General features: G+C 44.8%; 1 protein-coding gene across 4 annotated transcripts in view; it reads left to right on the forward strand.

The window, feature by feature from the left end:
* Positions 1-20,414, forward strand: part of LOC120793489 (A-kinase anchor protein 13-like) — a 102,708-nt gene that overhangs the window by 503 nt on the left and 81,791 nt on the right. The gene's annotated exons all lie outside the window — the stretch shown is intronic.

Consider the following 20,414-nt stretch of genomic DNA (forward strand, 5'->3'; position numbering starts at 1 on the left):
AGCTTCAAACGACGAACCTCCGGCCAGGAGACGCGATTTTTTCCCCCTGTTGTGTCGGTACAACTGCTCGTCAGTTCGATGCAGTCCGCGTCGTGTGTCCCAAAGAGGGTACCGGCTCTATTTAAGGCAGTTTTACGGACGTTGTGTCTCCTTCAGACAGTACACAGAGGACAGGGTTTGAACGGGAAGTTGGTGTGTGTTTTTGGTCGCCTCCAGCTGTGATTTTAGCAACGCGAGCTAACATTGAGGGCAGGGTGGGACCCCACGGTTTAATGGCTAGGTGAGGGGTGTTTCTGTTATTTTGTCCACCCCGTTCAGACTAGTGAGGGCAGACGGAACTGTACGCTTTGACAGCCGCGCAAAGTACAGTCCCCAGAATGAGCCAGCAGCATCAACACAATCTGAACACGACCGTGTTCATGACGGCAGGACTTATCACAGCACTGGTTTCTTGGACTGACTTAGTTTGAGCTGGGTGGACCTAAGGTCTCGAAGCAACGGTTCTCGTGACATCCCTGCCCAAGGCCAAACATGCTGAATAACTGGAGTCAGGAGTTATCAAACCTGGAGTCCAGTCAATGCCACCAGACCGGAGGTCTGTGTTAGAGCTACTTTGACCTTTTAAAAAACAGTTTGCTGGTCAAAAGCAGTTTCTGCTGATTTGAACCAGGCCTCACGAAAAAAGATCTCAGAGGACTTAGGATCAAGAATTGTTGATTTCTATAAAGCTGGAAAGGTTCAGAGTCATCTGTAAGAGTCAGATGTCATCAAGCCACAATCAGACAAAGTGTTTTTAAATGGAGACCATCCAGTTCTGTGGCTACTCTCCCTAGAAATGGGCTCCCAGCTAAGATGATTCCAAACTCATAGTAAGAGCTGAAGGCTTAAAGGAATCACTGGAGCTGGTTAACGTCTCTGTTCAAATCGGGGAGCACGGTGTCCATCATCGTGGAAAAAGCCGCTGCTCTCCAAAAACAAACATCACGGCGCGTCTGAAGTTTACCAAGGAGCAGCTTGACACTCCACAATGGTGCTGGGAAAACGTTCTGCGTGTTTGGGACGAACACGCAGAACTAGTCTGCTGTAAAAACATCACTGCAGGTCAACATGAAGACATCAGCGCTGAAGTCCGCGGAAGGATCATCATGATTTGGGGCTTTGGTGCCCCTGGGCCTGGACCGCTCGCCAGCAACGAGGGGAAAATGAATTCCCAGGTTTATCAACGTATCTTACAGGATAAGGTCAGGGTGGCTGTCGCCGGCTGAAGATCAGAAGAAATCGGGTGATAAAGCAGAACAATTTTAGAATTTTTTTACAAAATTATAAAAAATGAAAAACTGAAATATGCCACTGATGTAAGTATTGAGACGCTTTGTTAGTGCTTAGTTAAAGCACCTTTGGCAGTAATTACAGCCTTTAGTCTCCTTGGGTATGAAACAACAAGCTGTGCACACCTGGATTTGGGGATTTGTCTTGTTTCTCACAGTTTGAGACTCCTTTAGGTGCTTTCATGTGTCTTTCACTGAGGAGAGGCTTCAATCTGGCCACTAACATAAAGCCCAGATTAGTGGAGTGCTGCAGTGATGGTTGTCCTGGAAGTTTCTCCCATCTCCACACAGGACCTCTAGAGCTCAGCCAGAGTAACCATTGGGTTCTTGGTCACCTCTCTTACCATGACCCATCTCTCGATTGCTCAGTTTGGTCAGGGGACTCTAGGAAGAGTCCAGGTTGTGCCAAACTTCTTCCACTGAACTCTTGGGAACCTTCAATGCAGCAGAATTTTTGTTCTGTAGCCTTCCCCAGATCTCACCATAATCCTGTCTCTGAACTCTGCAGCCAGTTCCTTGGACCTCATGGGTTGGTTTTTGCTCTGATATTCATTGTTAGCTGTGAGACCTTTATATGGACAGGTGCGTGCCTTTCCAAATCATGTCCACTCAATTGAATTCACCACAGGTGGACTCCAGTCAACGTGTAGAAACATTTCAAAGAGGAACCAAGAGAAATGGGAGGCACCTGAGCTAAATTTCAAGTGTCGTAGCAAAGGGTCTGGATACTTATGTTAATGTGATATTTCAGTTTTTTCTTTTAATAAATTTGTAAAAAATTCTAAAATTCTCTATTTGTCAATATGAGGTATTGAGTGTAGATTGATGTGGGAATATTTAATTTAAACGATTTTAGCCTAAGGATGCAACATAACAGAATGTGAACAAAGTGAAGGGGTCTGAATACTTTCTGAATGCACTGTAGCCCTTTTAACACAATTTAGACTGACGTCATACACATGAATTCAAACAAAATCATCACATTTAATATTTTGTGTAAAATCCTTTGCAATCAGTGACTGCCTGGAGTTTCTGACCCACAGACACCAGCAGACTCTTTGCATCTTCCCCGGAGATGCTCTCCCAGAGCTTCACTGCAGAAACCTTCAGCTCTTGCTTGTTGTGGGGTCTCTCTGCCTTTAGTCTGGTCTTCACCAAGCGGACTGCTGCTCAGTCGGATTTAGATCAGAAGATTGACTCGGCCAGTCGAGGACATTCCATCTCCTCACCTTGAAAAGCTCTGTGGTTCCTTCTGACATGTCATCCAAGGAGTTTTTATGCATTTGGCTGAATCCGAGCTCACAGAACACTCCTGTAAACCTCTGCATTCATCCTGCTGCTTCTGTCAGCAGTGAAATCATCAGTCAGTGCCAGTGGGCCAGTTCCATTGGAGCAATGCATGCCAGAGCCATAACAGAACCACCACCACGTTTGACAGATGAGGTGGTGGCTTTGGGTCATGAGCTCTTCCTTTTTTCTCCACCTCTTTCCATCATTTTGACAGAGGTTGACTTTCTTTCATTGGTCCACAGAACTTTGTTCCAGAACTGTACTGGTTTCTTTTTGTGTGTTATTGTGAACTGCAGCCTTTGCACTGATGCAAACCCTTGTTACCAGGGGTTTGCATCTTGTGGTGAATCCTCTGAGGTTATGAAGTCTTCTCTTGATCGTTGACAAGGAAATATGTTCATCACATATTGATTTTGGTAAAGTATCTACCTTTGATATATTGAATTTGATTTAATTTTTGCTTTTTTTAGCCTCATTATTACTATTATTATTATTATTATTATTATTATTATTATTATTATTATTATCTTCCTGACTTGCATGGTCACCTCTTCCCTCCTCATGTTGACAGACAACTCCACCTCAATATGAATGGCAACTCTCAACTCAGTCGACTCAGAGCTTCATGTGAGCTCTTTGAGCATGGACTAACGTTGAAAAAGACACACAGCTGCTCAAGAAATTTTTAGTAGCAAACTGTCCAATTACTTTTGAACTTTTGCAATGTGAGCACCATGTGTTAAAAGGCTATATCTCCCAAACAGTTCTCTCTATATTGACGTAAACCCACTCAAATTAAAGCTGCGACTTGGCACTCTAGCGTAGTGTCCATTATTTTATTTCAAAGTCAATGTGCTCAAGCTGAGAAACTCAAGAACAAAAATGTTTAGACGGTGAGAGTCCTGATGAGAGAGAGGCTGCTGAACTGTTCATTCTCTCTCCAGCTGTTTCCTTTCTCTCGCTCTCTCTGTACAGTTTAGCTGCTTGCTCAGCACGGTCACAGCTCCATTCATATCTGCTCTTCCTGTTCAAAAAGACTCTGGAAGGAATGAAATTGATTCTTTTCAAACCCACCAGCTGACATGTCCTCCAGACACTCACACACACAGACAGACAGACACAGTCACAGACAGTCTAACTCATCTTTAGCTCGCTAGGCATTCTCAGTCAACCTTCCCTCCCTCTGATCATTCGGTCATCGAACCTCCATGTATATTTAGCCACATTAGAAAAATGCTAAATGGACAGGGATGTCCCGGTGTGCCAGGGCTTCTGGACACTAACTCATGACAGAGACCTGCAGTCAAGTACCCTGTGGATTTAATGTTCACACTGTGTGTATCTTTGAGGTGTAACAAACATGTTGAATGCATTTCCTTCCTCATACAACATTTGCAACATTTGTTTTCTTGAATATTTTGAAACCTCCATTTCTTACATGTTCATTAGCCAGTAGTCGTCGTCTTCCTGCCTTTCGCCGGTGCATTGTTGTGATGTTTTTTTTTTTTGGTTTTTTTTTTTTTTTTGCTCCTCACCCCCGTCAGCTTTTGATAAGGCTAAATATCAGATCAACCCTGCGTCTGTAGTGAACTCTCAAGTACCAAAAAATGACACTGAAGTCTGGTTCTTGGTCTTGTTTAGATATGACTTGATCCAGTAGTTTCTGATTTAAATCAAAATGTTATTTAGATAGACTTCTTGTATTGTTGCTTGTGATTAGACTTGTGTTTAATATTATAACAATTGGGGCTCCCTTTCTTACATGAAAAAAAAGTTTTATTATAACATAACATCAATATCGGTGCTGATTCTGCCATTTCTTTTTTTTTAAGTGGATCAAGTATTGGCCGTGATGGGACTAATCGACATTAAATACTGTTTTTTTGGTCAATATAATTATAGAATTCAGAGTTTCCGCTATCAGTTACATTCAACCAGTCATGGCAGGCCACTAAGGGCATCCCACGGAAAAAGTATTGTTTTGATATTTTTACCTCCATACTAAGGCATGGTGGAAAAGCTCTGATAGGGCTGGACGATGTCTAAAGTGAAACCTCGCGATAGACTATGACATCATATGATATTACAAAGGTACTGTAATTTGTATTTAGATGTATGTAGTAAATCAGGATGCTGGGCTCAACATCGTGGTGTCTGTCAGCCAGCGGCGATGGACGATGCCCAACCCTAAGCTCTGACAGTCGATGGGTGGAGTGGTGTAAAACCATCTGTAGCAGGTTACTGGTGTGTTGGTGGGCGGGTAGCAAAGCGCAACACTCAGGGAACAAAACAGGGATCTGCTTATCGAATCGTGGCTCCATAGCCCCATTAGACTACCTTGAAACCAGTTTCCCCACAGTCATCAATGAGCCATGTAGGTTTAGTCTCTGAGCACAGTCGAACTGTAGGTGCACACGTCTTCATCCTGAGAGGAAAAACTAACCATTGACATCACCCGTTTGAGTGTGTGGTTGCAGCAGAAACCTTGACATTCTCAGTTCTTCACTTTCACATCGAAATCCAGCAGATGGGCCAGCGAGTGTTTTCTGGGCTTCTACATTGTTCATTCTTAACTCTGCTGACACACACGGTTTCTCAGAGGCTGGACTTTCAGACTGTTTCAGATCAAGTGTGGAAATCTGGGAATGTGAGAAGCGGCCGGACCTACAGTGTGCTTACAGGGAGAAAGAGATATTGAAGGAGGGAGGGGGGGAGCTGTGGTGAGAACAGAAGACATTTCCTGTACAGAATACTCTGAACAACAACACAGGGACCGCCAGGCTTTTAGACGGAGAAGATGTTTTTCCTTTTTCTTGGAGGAGGGATAAAACACTGACAACATGTTGGCCGTCAAGCACTCCTTTATTTATAGCTCTCTGTTATCTCACATCTCTCAGGCTCTTTAAAAGGCAAAAGTACACATAGCCTGATTTCTCCCGTCTGTCTCTCAGTGTGTCTCTCTCTCTGTCACTGCTGTGTGAGCAGTGAGCTGTGGTATGCGGGGGCTAACCAGTGTTGGATGTTTTACCGTTGAGTCATGCTCCATCTCTCACTCCACTGCCATGTCTTCAGCCCTGTGCATTTCTTTTTAACTTCTTGTTGATTTACTCGGGGGGTTGAAGCTGCGATGCACAGCGGGATTTTGTTCACTTCACCGCACATTATCTGCCAGTGCGTGTGTGTCTGAATATGATGGCGTGATCATCCCTGAACCCACTGCTTAAACTGAAACGGGCTTCTCAATGATGATGGTGACATTTCAGGGCGTGTATTATCTGTTTTTGCTCTGCACAGCCAGCAGTGAGCTGGGTTGTAGATGTACTGACTCCGGAAACGGCAGCAGCTGGCATCGCTAGCTTTAGATGAGGCCAGTCTCCCATTCAGTCCTTCTGAAAGGGCTGAATTTCTTTCTGGGGTGTAGTGTCCACAATTTAAGATGAACGAGTAGAGTACAGCGCTCTCTGTTCAACAAAGTTATACAACGATTCACAAAAAACTGCAACTCCCATTAAGGTTCTTCCAGCAGGGCGGCACACACATCATACGTCATCCCTGGATGTATTATCACCGCTAGTGGCCAACTGCAAGTACTGCACGAAAAAAAAAAAAAATTCTGCAGCCCAACAAGAATTTTCCACATAGACCACCATTATAAAACAGATGTCTATTAGGCCACTTTGCCCCTGCATGAAAAACATGTCCCCCTCATTTTTAGCTCCATGATGTCATGCTAGTGTTAAGTCTGTGGGATGGGCCGGCAGGGTCAGGGTCAGGAAAGAGGACCCAGTGCACATGTACGGAGGCTCTCACAATAACGAGGTTCAGAAGGGAAAGAGAAGACTTTCTGGTGCTTGTGTAGGTTGTGCAGCTTTCACTGAACGGGCCCCATGTTGGAGTATGGTATCCAGCTCGCGTAGCTCATCGATGCATTCCCCCTTATTGAAATAGTGCTTGCGGTTTTAGGGGACGTAACCTGCTGAAAACTATTTCTTACTCAGTGATTTAATTTGCTCTGGTAATCCGGGTGGCCCTGGTGACTAGTGCTATGGGATAACCTGTATGTTTTTTTTTTTTGTTTTTTTTTTGAAGATGGCCTTGGAGGTGTTGCCATTTTTTCTTTTTTAATATTAATACTCTGCTGTCTTACACTAAAGACCTAAAAGTCTTCTGCTGCAGTCATGTTTTAGTTTTGTTACATTTTTTTAGCAAAAAACCCCCCCGAAAAAATCGTCCCCAATCCTAAAAAAAAATGTTATTTTTTTTGGTGAACTTGTGTGCAGTCTCACTGACCACAGCCCAGGCTGCTAGATACGGTGGCTTTGTACAGGTTTTGATTTTAGTCTTTGCACAGGCATGATGGTACAAAACTTGGCAACCTGACTGTGATGACAAGGAGCTGTACCAAGCTGTTCTTCACCATGAAGCAGAAGCATCCAGCATGTAACTCCCCCTCAAATTACAAATAGTACATTTCGGATTGTGTACAGATGAAAAAAAAAAAAAGAAAAACGAGATTCAGGGTATTAATCGGTGAGCTTTGGAGGTGTTGGTAGGCTTTTTCTTGTCATTGTGGAGCCACGCCAGCTGTTTCCTTCCAGTCTCGATGCTAAGGTAGGCTAAGGCTAAGCACATCCTCACGCTCTGCACTTAACACACAGACGTGAGATTGAGAACATACACAAATATATTTCCCAAAATGTTGAAATATTCCTTTAAAAGGTACAGAGGTCTGTTATTGTTACAGCCAGGTCAAGCTGGTGACCTTTAACCTTCGATATTCAGGGGCTTCTTGGAAATGGTCCGTGAATAGTTTTTGTTTTATATTTACCAGCCCTGTTGAGACAAATGCAGTGAAGTGCACATTTGACTGTTCATCAAGGCTGAGTTCCAGGACGGGGGTTTTGACTATTAGTATTTTTACAAATATCAGAGTGAATCTGAAAGAGGCTTTCTTCACTGTGGAGCTGCTGGACATCCTGGTTTTATTGAAACTCTCTCTCTCGCAGGAAAGGCTGATGAAAATGTAGCTGAGCATGGAAAGCAGCGCTTTGAGTCTTGTGTCCTTAATTTGACATGTAGTGGTATGAAAATGTTCTGGATTAGATGGCTACTTCTCCATCTCATACTGGAGCGCGCAGCAGACAGAGATGTGCAGAGTTTGATGCAGAGGTGATTCATTTGAGTCTTTGTTACAGTGTTGTTCTCTGTTGTTAGGTTGGACCACTTGCCAAGTTCTCTGCAAGGAGAGGCGCAGTTCTGGGTGGTCACATTACAGTAATGTCACCTCAACCAGTTATAATAAGCAACCAGATTTTTCTGTCTGAATGTTTGCCGTTGTAATGATTTACCACCGTATTCAGTAGTAGATCATTACTGAATTCATTGATTTACTCGTAAAGACAAGCAATACAAATGAATGTTTGAAACAGTATTTCAAGATATGAAAATCACTGCCATCATTTAACATAAATACAGAAAACCCAATGAAAAACAAGTAAAAAGACAGCCAATATACATACCAGTCTGCTGGTTTACGGTACATCGTTTAAAGGGTATTTCAAGGAAATGACTATGTGTAGACAATTCCAAAGTTGAGGGGGAATATTGGCAAAGTTTCCTTTACTCGTCAGTCAGGAGGTCGTCAGCCCAGGGTCTCAAACCGGGCTCCAGCTTAGATGGTGATGTGACTTGGGAGATACAGTCAGGAGCCAGGCAACATTGTATCTTACAAATGATCAGAAAAAGCTGAAATGTGTACTAAGGCACAGTGGTAGCAAATGTAAATAAGACACAACAGGGGTAATGTGACCACACATGTTAGGAGCCGAGCAACAGTAGCAACAGTAAGAAGCGTCACATGGAGCTTGGACATTGGCTTGTGGCCGCAGCAGGAATAGAGAGAACTGCAGAGGTGATGAGTAAAATGGTCAGTAGCAGGTTCCTGTAAGATCAGAGAGGTCTTAAACTGGAACTCTTACTCAGCCCGTTTGTCAAACTTCAAATCAGAACTAAAAACAACACGCAGATTGTTGGCACAGTTTTGTGTTTGCCAGTCTGACTTGAGTCTGAATGAACGGCATTTTGTGGAACAAACTAAAGCAGCTGTCAGTCCTGCTCCTGTTAACAGGGAGCTTGAAGAAAAGAGAAAGAGAAGGAGCTATCTACAGCGATGGCTCTGTGCAAAATCAGTCTACTTCTGGTCCCATTCATAGCAACTCAGTCAAACAAGATACTGCTGGCGTCAAATTCGGTTGAAAGCCCCAAAATACCAGCAGACTAAAGGTGGATTTATGATTCTGGTCAGGGTGTTGTTGGACCTACAGGCCTGATGGAGCTGACAGGCCCGTAAGGGATAATGGGGCTACATGAAAAACACAGCATTTGTGTTTTGTCCAACATGTCGTGTTCCAGTGGTGTGTCAGAGTGAGGAGACCGTGCAGCAGGCGGAATAAACGCTCAGTGTCACCTCCTGTTCAGTAACAATAGACACATTTACATTTACATATTTGAATGGCACGGCCGCGCTAATGGCATAGACTGAAACCGGCCCTGTGTCAAAGCAATGTAGCGGGCTGTGTTGGTGGAGAGGTGGTGTTTAAGGAATCTGATCCAGGAAGTCCAGTCGGGGTAACCGATGAATGTGTGTGAAAGCGTATCACACGCCAAAGCACCACACTGAGGTTCGAAATGCTCACAGACTGGATGTAACGGCTCTGGAACGTCTTCGCAGAGACGCTGATTTTATCTTGGGTCACGGCAGAAATCCTGCCATCAAGTTACACAGTAATCATCGGCAGTGTGAGCTCGCTCGTACGTGAGTGGCCGGCGCGGCGTCTTGCCGGATGATGTCACACTGCGTTGCAGCAAAAGTTGAGCCTGGTTTAAGTTGTTTACGGAAAGACTTTGATTTGCTGGAGCCCCTTGTGTTAGGATGGATCCTAAATTTTGTTGCGTAAAGCACAGATGGGACTCTGGATGTGAACCCCTCCCTCTGGTGTGACAGTCGTGCAATTCTCTCCCACAAAGTGCAGTGTACGAGAGAATTAATGATGGAATAAAGTCAATAACAAATTTACACCTGTAGAAAGTCAGTGAATCTTTATACTGTCTAAGGTTAGTGGGCTGAAAAGATGAGCAGATATCAGTCAGAGCATAAGGGCTCATTGTAAAACCCATGGGACTGATATTACAGAGACTTAAATTGGGATTTCCTGTGATAACTTACAGGTGTTTCCTCCTTGTAGTAGTACTTGGGCTAATTAACTTTCTCATCGCTCCACAATGTGTCCAATCTACCCATCCACTCTCTGTAGTCCTCATCCCGTTCAGGGCCGTGGGCCGCTACTCAGACCGCATGCTTTCAAAGCGAAGCGAGGTCATGTGTCCTGACTTGAGAATTTTCTGAAAAAATTAACTGACAGACATGTTTATCATTAGGGCTGTAGTCTGCCAGTCAGCTGGTCGGTTGGTTGGTCGATACGCTCTCATCATTGGCCGGACAGTCGCTGGTGTTACTTTCATAAGGAGAACAGCTCTTCATCAGTAGTCTTCCAGGTTGAATGCATTATTTACTGTGGTGGTGGGGGGGGGGGGGGGACTACCTGTGAATACGGAAAACCCAATGGAGACTTCTAGGTCTAACTTATTTAACATTTACAGAATGTTTACTCGGGGTTGGCTTCAAACTAACTGACGCCATGTCAAAGAAGTCGTTGGTGTGGCTGTATTTGGATAAAACGGACCAATTCGTTCCCTCTCTCTACCCAACCAGTCCTCTCATTGACCAAAAAGTCAGTGTAAACTTTGCTAACAGCAGTTTGCATATCCCAGCTCAACAACCAACATGGCAGATCATCTAAAATCAGTAGACTAACTTATCTGCGCTGGGATGCTCCGTCAACTTTCCCGTACCGCTTGAGTGTATATTCCTCAATAGTTCTTGAGCTGTGATCACCAGTTGACATAGTTCTCTTTCGCCTCTGAGTCTTTTATCATTTCAGTATAAAATAATTAGGTTAAAATGATTCAATATGCTTCAAATACTAGCTTCTGATGTTTTGTGTGTGTGTGTGTGTGGTTTTTTTTTTTGGGGGGGGGCCTGAAACCATGATCCAGAATCAGCTGTGTGCAGGTGAGAGAGGAGCCAGGCAGTGTACGCCACTCTCTGTTTACTTTTGTTACACAACTCTTTCTGTCACTCTTCATGTGCACAACTGAGGTCAGTAGCATGAATGTCTGAACATGGGCTGTTATCCCTGTTTTCAAACAATGGCACGACGGCTGGCCTTCCACTCCACCTTCCAGTGCGGCTGTTCAGAACAACTATAAACACTTCAGATTCTCGTGTGGTCGTCTGAAGAACTAGTTCTGAGAGTCCACAAACCAACCCCTTCAACCTCACTCTCGAAGGCAGACAGGGAGAGAGAGAGAAAAAAATCTACTGAGGACAAACACGTCACGTAAGAATCCACAGTGCAAAAGAAGTGGAATCATAATTATTAGATGGTAAAAAGTTAATCCCAGCTTTCTGCTCATGTTTCATTCATTCTGCTGAGAAACGGGAGATGTTTGACAGAAGCTTCGGCTCCATGACGTTAGCAAAGTGCGTAAGTAAATAAATAGGAGATCTTTTTTCCTGGTGTCTCACCATGTTAGCGCTGGTTAATGTTTCTTTTGAGACTTTTTTGTTGAGTAGAATTGGCACCGTCGGCAGCTATCTTTAATCACACTGATAATTACGTGGCCCTACAGGGCTCTTGGGAGATCTGATGTGTCATATCCTACAGGGATGCCACTAATTGCATCCCTGTGGAATTTTGTCCGCGTGCGTGCGTGTAATTGTGTGTGCAGCAGTAATTGCCTGGCACACCAGTGTATCTACTGTAAACGGTCTTTCAGTCAGTATAAAGGCGGCTGTGGCTGAGTGGCAGCGACAGACCGTGGAGGTCACATGTCAGCCCAGCATGACTTTGTCCACCAGCTGTGACTCCCACGCTTTTATTCCAAATAATGCCGCAAAGCACGCACACACGCCACTCCCCGGCAACCCAACTCATCCAAGGTAAACACACACCTCCAAGCCAAAAGGAGCAGTACACTCAAACAGGAAATTATGTGACTCCAGACCAGTGATGCTGCATAAAAATGTTGATTTATTACCAGTAAATCTGTTGATTTTTTTTTTTTTTTTTTTTTTTTCGTTTTGGATCAAAAGATTAATTATTTAATGGTATAAATGTCAGAAAATACTGATAAATGCAAGGATCAACTTTTTTTCTTCATCCAACAGTCCGACACTTAAAGATAGTCCGTGTTCAGCAGAAAAAAACAGAGAAAAGCAGGAAATTCTCACATTTGAGAAGCGGGAAGCATTTTTCTTTCAACATGATAAATTCATTATTAAAATGGTGGTTCATTTGCTGTAGATGAACTAAATAGGTGGATCAAATAATCATTTCAGCACTAATGCAAATTGATGAATATATAGCTTTGTATAGAGTTTATGTCCATGAAAATGGGAAAATATGACGTTAGGTTCATATTCCAAGCTGAACGTGGAGTCCATTCTCGTGTAGAGAATGTAGAACAACGGTTAAATTTTCTGCACTAAAGCTACAGGGGTGTTGGCCATAAGCACGCTCATCAAACCTTGGACAAAGTCATCAGGGACCAACTCTACTGGCTACATCTCAGCGTGTTGGTTTTTTCTCGTTGCAGTTGATGACTGGTTGAATAGAAGACAGACTCTGTCTGCCCCAGGACCACAGATCTGCGGTTGGCGCGCTGTGTTTGATAATTGTCAGGCTAAGACAAGTGGCTGTGGCAGCGGCTCTTTCCATCACAGAGAAGCCTCCTCTATGACCAAGAAGGATTCGGGTCGAGGTTGCGATGACACAGTGTGTCTGTAGATCACAACAGAGTGAGGAAGTGAGAGCAAGTCTGACTCTCTGGGGCTCAGTATTGCCAGAGCACAACTGTATCTTGAAAACATAAAAGTGTGTGGACACAGCACTTGAATCAGTGATGTGGTAATCCGTGGTGCAGTGTCTGGTGAGCTGAGCTCCATCTGTCTCAGACAGACACATGGTCCATTGTAAAGATGTTTTTGGTACTAATCTTATTCCATCCACAGCGTTGAAGAGTGCTGAGTAAGGCGAACACTGGTTGAGTCCAGTGTCAGCTTTCTGTGCAGAGCAGGTCAGTGTGAGGCGGTACCACTCAATCACTTTCCTACAATTCATAAGGCCGTGGCCTTCCCCCATCAGTGCTCTTCCTGATGCAGAGCAGTTTGCGGGCCTGTTCACTGTCATTGAGAGGATTCAGATCAAAACACGAAGGCCTACATAGTCTGTCACGCTTGTAATGAAGAAGCACTGGTCAAGATGGCATCACAGAGCCTGAATAACTGTATAAAGTGTAGAAATGCTGAGTCAAGCCAGACCTAGCCTCAGCACACAGCCAATGGATAAATAAGACTCTCCCGTCAAAGCTCTTACTAGCGTTGACTGAGTTTCTGTTTTAATCAAATCAAAGGTCATCAGGAGCCAGCTTTTGACTGTGGGCCCCACTGTGGGTGTGTCTGCATTCGAGCCTTCCAAACTTGTTACTGCAGAAGCAGTGAGGGTGCGGAGCCTGCCTGGGATTCATTGGTGTGTGTCATGGTTTAGTTATGGTTGAGCTGATCGTTTCACAGTGCGGTGAGCAGAGCGGGCTCAGGCAGTGTGTACCACAAGTTTTCGGTCATCAGTGTAACAAACACAGTTAGATTGTTGAGCTGTATGAGTGTGGCAGATAGGTGCTAATGAAACCTTGTGTCTGCTGTCAGCAGAGGACGATAGATGACATCAGGTTATCAGCGTGTACCCTCTGCTAGTTATTATGACTCATACACTAGTATATTTTATGAGGGTTTGGTGGCTGGTTTGGTGGAGGGTTGGGACCTGTCGGTGAAGTCACATCTCTGAGGGAAGTGTGGCTGTTCTCTCTCTCGTCTTCACTCGATGCACCGTGAAAGATTTTAGCATCTCGCCTACGCTCAGGTTGTGTCTGTTACGCAGTTAGTTGAATGAACAGACAGACTGTGTTGTGGACTCCAACATCACCAAATGTGAACCCAGATCAACACCTCTGTTCCACAGCGCTCGCACCACCATCACCCAAACACCAGCTGACCTTATATGTTTGAGAAGAATGCTGTCGGAGTGTCCACGACTCCACCGTATTGGCTCTTTGAGGCTCATACTGATGATTATCTCACATTTGCTTCATAAAGATCCCTTTAACATCTCTTGTGAGGGATTGTGAGTGAGATACATACTGAGCAGAACATTTGACCTGTAAGGACAAACCTGTCAGTGGACGAACTCTGTCTCTGAGACACCGTTAAGAAACGATGTCAAACATATCTTTGGTATTTCTGTGCCGACACTGCAGGTTGCTTATTGGCGGTTATGTACGCTCCGATGCTGATAAACTGCATCTGCATGAAGCTGATATCAGCCCAGCGGATACAGAGGTGTCGCTCAGCTGGTATATCCTTCCTTTTCTTTGTTGTTTACACTTATTTGCTCAGTTGCATTGGTTGTCTCATACCACGTAAACGAGATGGAGAGCCTGGCAAGCACACTGGCTCCTGTCGGTACAAAAACCAGGAGGTGCAGAGTGACAGTAGGTGAATATACTGTATGGCCATGACACACGTGCTCCCAGAGACAGGGGGATGTGCTTTACAGCTCGAGTTTGTGGAAGTACTGAATGTGCAGCGGCCATGTTTTTTTCAAATGTGTCATCATTTTCAGCTTCAAAAGCCCCAGTTGTCACTGTCAAAGAGGTTTAGGAGATTTTAATATTGCAAACACTAGTCACTGATTTTCTTAGGGTGTGACTGACATTTTTGTATTGTAAAGTGTATTTTTACTAATTTGCTGAATTATTTAAATGTACAGTTTTCTTTTGGTTCATGAATTAGTAACAGACTTGTTTTTTGAGCAATTATTATAGTTAATCAGGTGATGATGGAGGGGGAGGGACAGAGTCTACCTGAGCATGAGGACTGTGGGAAATGTGTGTAGAACAGGGCGACGGTACAGTCTCCGATCTCATCTCGAAAAGTGAAAAGAAATCAGCCAAGATGAAGGTGTCAGTATCTTTGACCGTTTCACACGAGAGGTGAGAAGCGGAGCCCCGTAAAAGTGGCAGATTCTAAAACAGGTGAAAAAGATGGAGCCACAGCAGTGACAAGAGAAGGGGGTAGTAGTGCTGCCCGATAACTGGGCTTCTGAGCCGGTGGAAATTCAGATCGGCTGCTAACTCTGTCGGCCAACACCGAAGATCATTTCAAGCCATACGCTGTCTTTGTGCGGTTAACCGGAGCCGGGAACAGACCCAGCAGCAAAACTCACAGGTGAACCTAACAGCATTAATGAAGGCCCTGTTCTGCTGTTGTTGAAATGCAATGCAGCAATTAGCAATGTGATTGGCTCCACCCCAGTGTGACAGGTCCGTCCTTACCGCTGAGGTGCCGGACAAAAACCATGTGGGTCCAGTGAGAGGGACAGACAGAGACAGAGAGAGAGAGATTATGTCTCCTTTGTCTGCTAACAAACCCATTCTGACAGCTCTGAAATCACAAAGGCTGCCGCTGGCTCACCCTGGCAGGGAGATGTGCTGAGAGAAGTGTTTGGACTCTTTTTAATGCTGCGTTACACCTACACTACATGAGCCTCCACGGTCGTATTCGGACGTGAGATCATCATTGAGTCAAACGTTGCACATCTGGCGGCTGCTGGCAGATGCCTCAATAGCGGCACTGTAAAGTCTGGTGCGATCGTGAAGACGAGACGGGACTCTTACTCAAGAAGTCTAAGATTAGTCTGGGTCTTTGAACTCAGAGAACCATTCACACACTGGACAAAGTCCATTAATGAACGGACAGGAGTGACACCGTGTTTGTTTGTTGGCTGAGCAGTCGTCAGCCGTCAGTAGCTCCAATGGACAAGGGCAAACAGAAGATTTGTCGGTTGTCTGTTGCTGTCACTGAATAATTACTATGTGGTGATCAGTGCTTGTTAGCCTGCTGCCATAGTGTCAATCACCATCTTCATGTAAGGTTCAAAAATCACTGCTCCCCATCAGTCCAGATCTATCGAACAAGTTTTTTTTTTATTATCACATGCACACTTGGACATGTTACTGATGCAGAATCCTGACTGACAGAAAAGTGCTGTAGGTAGTGGAGTGAGTGACAGTGAAAGTGCAGATAAAATGGAGGTGGCTGTTAAAGATAGATAGCACTGATGACAGGGACAGAGCTGAGGGAGTGAGACGTGCGGGATTGTCTTATGATCTATACACGTCTGCATGGCACCAGTCTGAGGTACGTCCAGAACCCTTCGTTTGATCCTTCACTGTGAAGCACTTTGCACATTCCGATTCGATGGGAGTCCTGGTAAGTACATCACATTTTTGCACTTTGATGATCCGGCTGAGACAAACCTGCTCTCTGCTGGCGCGTCAGCTGACTCCAGCTTCACTGGGTGAGGGTTCGATATGCAGCGTAGAGCACAGTATCGGCTGCAGTGATCACACAGGGCCTTAAGATTCAGTTACGAAGCAGGACTCAAAACACAGTAAGACTGGAACTCTCGGGGCCCCAGCCCCCATCTTGCTCTGTTGGTTCTCCAGCGTTGATAATCCGGGGCATCGGAGCTGATGATGCTTTGCAGGTGCTATCGTGATGTCTGGATGGCAAGTTTTCATGACTTTTATCCTTGCGCATGGTCTTTTGGTGCTGCTGTTGCTGATGTATTTCTCCACCTCTGCGGCATCCTGATTGGCAAAACGCGACGCTTCTCGCTGCTAATTTCACCAGCTCGGCTGGCACCTCTTCATGCTGTTGAACTGTTTTAGCTGCACAGGAAATAGGTCTGTGTGATTACACCATCTCCACCACCAGAACCGAGATCCCAACTAAAAGCAGCACAGGCCCAGCAAAGCGACGGTAACTGGAATGTCATCTATAGCAGCGAGTGTTTGAGGAGTTACCATCCTCTTCTGTACAAACGCGGGTTGAGTTTTCTCACCGTGCAGAGCAGCAGCAGCAGCAGCTGGAGCTGCAGAGGCCTGTTGTGATAAAAGCAGAGCCGGCTGCCACTTCACATGTGCAGCCGGTGGAAGTGAGTGACACTGCAGCTCTGTGTGCAACGGCTGCTGTGCACCACAGCTGAAAGCAGGATTAGCAGCTGCTGCGCCTCTCTGTCTCCCTGCTGCTCCCCCTGCTCCTTCTCTCTCTCTCTTTCTGTCTCCTTCCCCTTCTCCGGCTCATTCCTTCCATACCAGACATAACTTCTGGCCAGCTGAGCTGGTCTCCAGCCTCTCGCTGTACCTCTCTGTAAAAGTACAGCCAGAGTCAGCATTCGGTTGTATAACACATAATTACAACAAGTTGTGGAAGCAAAGCCCCCCCCTCCTCTTCTCCTCTCACCGCAACTGTGTGTCTGTGTAGGTGTCCGCGTGCACATGTGCGTGTGTGTGTGTGTATTATTTTATGCACAAATGTGGCCAAGCAGTCTTTATGCATGTTTGGCTCAGAGTGTTGGTGTGTGTCCTGTCTCAGCTGGGCAGCAGCGTGCGTGCAGTATCTTACACTCCGTCTACAAACTCACACTTTGGTACGAAAGACCTGGTATTAAAAAGACGTTTGTGCACGCACAATAACACGCAAGAAGCATTTGCATTCTTTTTTCCAGATTTATAATATAACGTAAAGCTGTGTGCAAACACGGGTTTGTTTTATAAATGTCAGTCACTGTGGAGGTGGGACATTTCCACTTCCCGTAGACAGGCCCTGGATCCTGTCCATGAATAGATGAGAGCTGGACAGAGCTGAGTCATCATTAATGTTATGAGTGACACCTGAGCACAGGTCCAGGTGTGTGCTGTGAAGACGTTGTGTTGCGTTGGCGAGTTTTGACGTAATTCCATAGCAGTTGTCATTCGGCACGGCTCTGACTATTTACAGCATCCATATCATTATAATGTATCTGTACCAGTGATAACGCTTGAAATGCTCCATTATTAGCACAGTAAGTAAATATTACTGTTACTGTTGGTTGAGGAAAGAGTCTGACAGACTATTTCCCGAATCTAAAACAACATTAGAGCTGCTATTTAACCTGACTCATGTATTAAAAGCAGAGGGTCAGTTTGAGAGTCCAACAGTCTGGGCTGCACTTTTTGGACACACATTCACTTTAATTCTGCGAATAAAAAATGATACCACTGAGATCTTACTTGATTTTCCTTTTATTATGAATTTCAGTAATGCAGTCATTCTTTCTTCCAAAGTAAGATGGCTTTCCACCTTCCACTTACAAGGTATAGTGGGGAACGGGCCCCACTGATACTCCAGATGTATGGGCGGCAGCAAACATCAGAAACACAACGTATGGTGGCGCTCACAGCGCTCGCATCAAAGTTCCTATACTAGTATACGGGATTTTTTACCTTGTTTGGAAAGCATCAGTTGAAACAATAAGGAGCAGTTGAGTGTGTAGCAAAGGTCCCTGGCCTCAGTGGAGCCATGTTATATGGTATGCATGTGGACCATTACACTGCCAGGACACCTGGCCTAATCAGTCCAGATGAAGTTTCTAAAGGTGCCTTTTAAAGGGTATTTCACAGACGGCTGCAAACAATGGTTTATCACCAGAAATCGTCTCATCTTCTTTCCCTCTCTGCCCCTGGCTCGCTGTAGAAAACCAATCACACGCTGATCTGAAGTCTACCTGAGGTGAAAAACACCCTCACTTTGCATATTAATACCAGCTTCTGTGTGGGAGATAATGTGTTTTGTAAATGTGCATCATAAACACGTCTGCCCCGTGTTTTCCTTCAGTAACATTTGAGAACAAAACACCACTGACGTATTATCAGCTTTTAAGTTGACATGTTGAACTTGTTCTCAAACAGCTGCTTATTTCCACATCCAGCAGCTACAGAGCATCATGATGATTCATCTGTAGTGGTGTTTGTGTCACCTGATGAATCTAAGTCCAGTGTTCGTTCTCTTTTAGCTCTGGTTTTGGTCTCCACCAGCTCCTGAGGAAAATATCTGACTCTTTAGCTTCTAAATGCTCCACTATGTGCTGGTCTCTGACTGTGTCTGTCTGCTGGTTGCTGATGAACAGGTAGTGGACAGTTGGTTTATCAGAATTCTTTCACTGAAAACAGTTGCCTGCTGCTGAAGTGATGCTATGAGAGCGGTGAGAGTGAACCAGAACAGTAAAGTTGTGGTCTGTAAAACCAAACAAAACCACCTCCTCTCCCCCCTCCTCCTTGGGTCATGTCTCTCCAGACTATCTTGAGCTCCTGCAATGGACGCGGCCATCTAAAGTGGTCAGCTTGTTATCATGACACTCTGGCTGCCCTGCAGTCTGCTTAGCGTCCACATGCAGATGCCAGCACACATAATAGCAGCTACACTGGTACGTGTACACACACACACACACACACACACACACACACACACACACACACACACACACACACACACAGTTCAGGCATCGTGGCCTGTGCTCTGTGTCCATGTGTGGTAATGCCTCCAGCAGCTTCCTGTAGCGGGGCAGTTTAGCTGGTTTAAGTCGAAGTCATGCCTTTCATGATGGAACAGTTGAGACGCTGCTAATGACCTATTTATAACATCCAGGCCCAGATGAATCCTTGTATATGGAGTGTCTCAGTACAAATGTGCAAGATTAACCACAGTGTGTGTGTTCACAGTGATGAATGAACATGTCAACCCGTGCAACACTGTGGCTCACTGATGTGTTATTAGTAGTTTATGGACAACAATGGAGCTGTATGGCCCAGATGAAGAAGATATATCACAATACTTGTTAGCAGGAGACAGTCGGTGATGGTTTGGATCTGCATATGGGATGAATATGGGATGAATTGGGGAAAATTTAAGTCAAATAAACAGAAAATACAGCCAATCAAACACGTGTTGCTGCAGTTTCTTTTTGCATAACTGCCAACGTACATGCTAATACTGAGATTATCTGTGGTCCGATAATCTGCTGTTGGCTGATCAGGGAGCAGCTGAATCCCTCGGCCTCTAGTTTAAAAGGAAAACTGCGACCCTCACAAAGATTTCAATGAAAACTCTAGATGAGGGCCAAAGACGAGCTAAAGGATCTGTCTTCCTTTCTCTTCTCTTATGTTTGACCGCATTGACATCATCTTCCTTTTTCTCGTCAGATGTGGCCTTACATGAACCTCTGTTTGGAGCTGAAAGTGTTCCCTCTCCTCTTTCTCCGTCTCACTTCCTCTCTTCCTCTTACTTTTCTTACTTTCTAATTGTGTGTGCATTTTTGGGAAAAAATCCAAATTCCAAGAGGCTGGAAAGTCAGGACAGTAATCATGAAGGTGTTTTGGCACATCGCAGGAGATCCAGCGTCTCTGGAAATGTTGTAAACGGAGCTGCGTGTTTGTGTGTCTGCAGTGTGGATGGTACATTTTTCCTGCGAGTCTTTGACAGCTCTCCTCTGATTGTTCTGGTTTGAACCTCTCCTCTCTATTTTTAGAGCCAGCTGAAGCCTGATTTATAAAAAGGCATGATGAAATATTTCTGACTTGAACACTGAGTTCAGACTGGTCTCTTTACCGCCAGCTCTTGATATAGATGCAGAGGTGATAAAGCTATTTATACTGTCTACAGTATGTGACTGTGAAGGCCTGGCCATCTCGTTCTCATCATGTTCACCCTCCTCGGAGCTTTCAGAGAGCTGTGAGAGC

This window comes from Xiphias gladius, chromosome 8 (assembly GCF_016859285.1).
Source record: "Xiphias gladius isolate SHS-SW01 ecotype Sanya breed wild chromosome 8, ASM1685928v1, whole genome shotgun sequence".
In the NCBI taxonomy this organism is placed as follows: Eukaryota; Metazoa; Chordata; class Actinopteri; order Istiophoriformes; family Xiphiidae; genus Xiphias; species Xiphias gladius.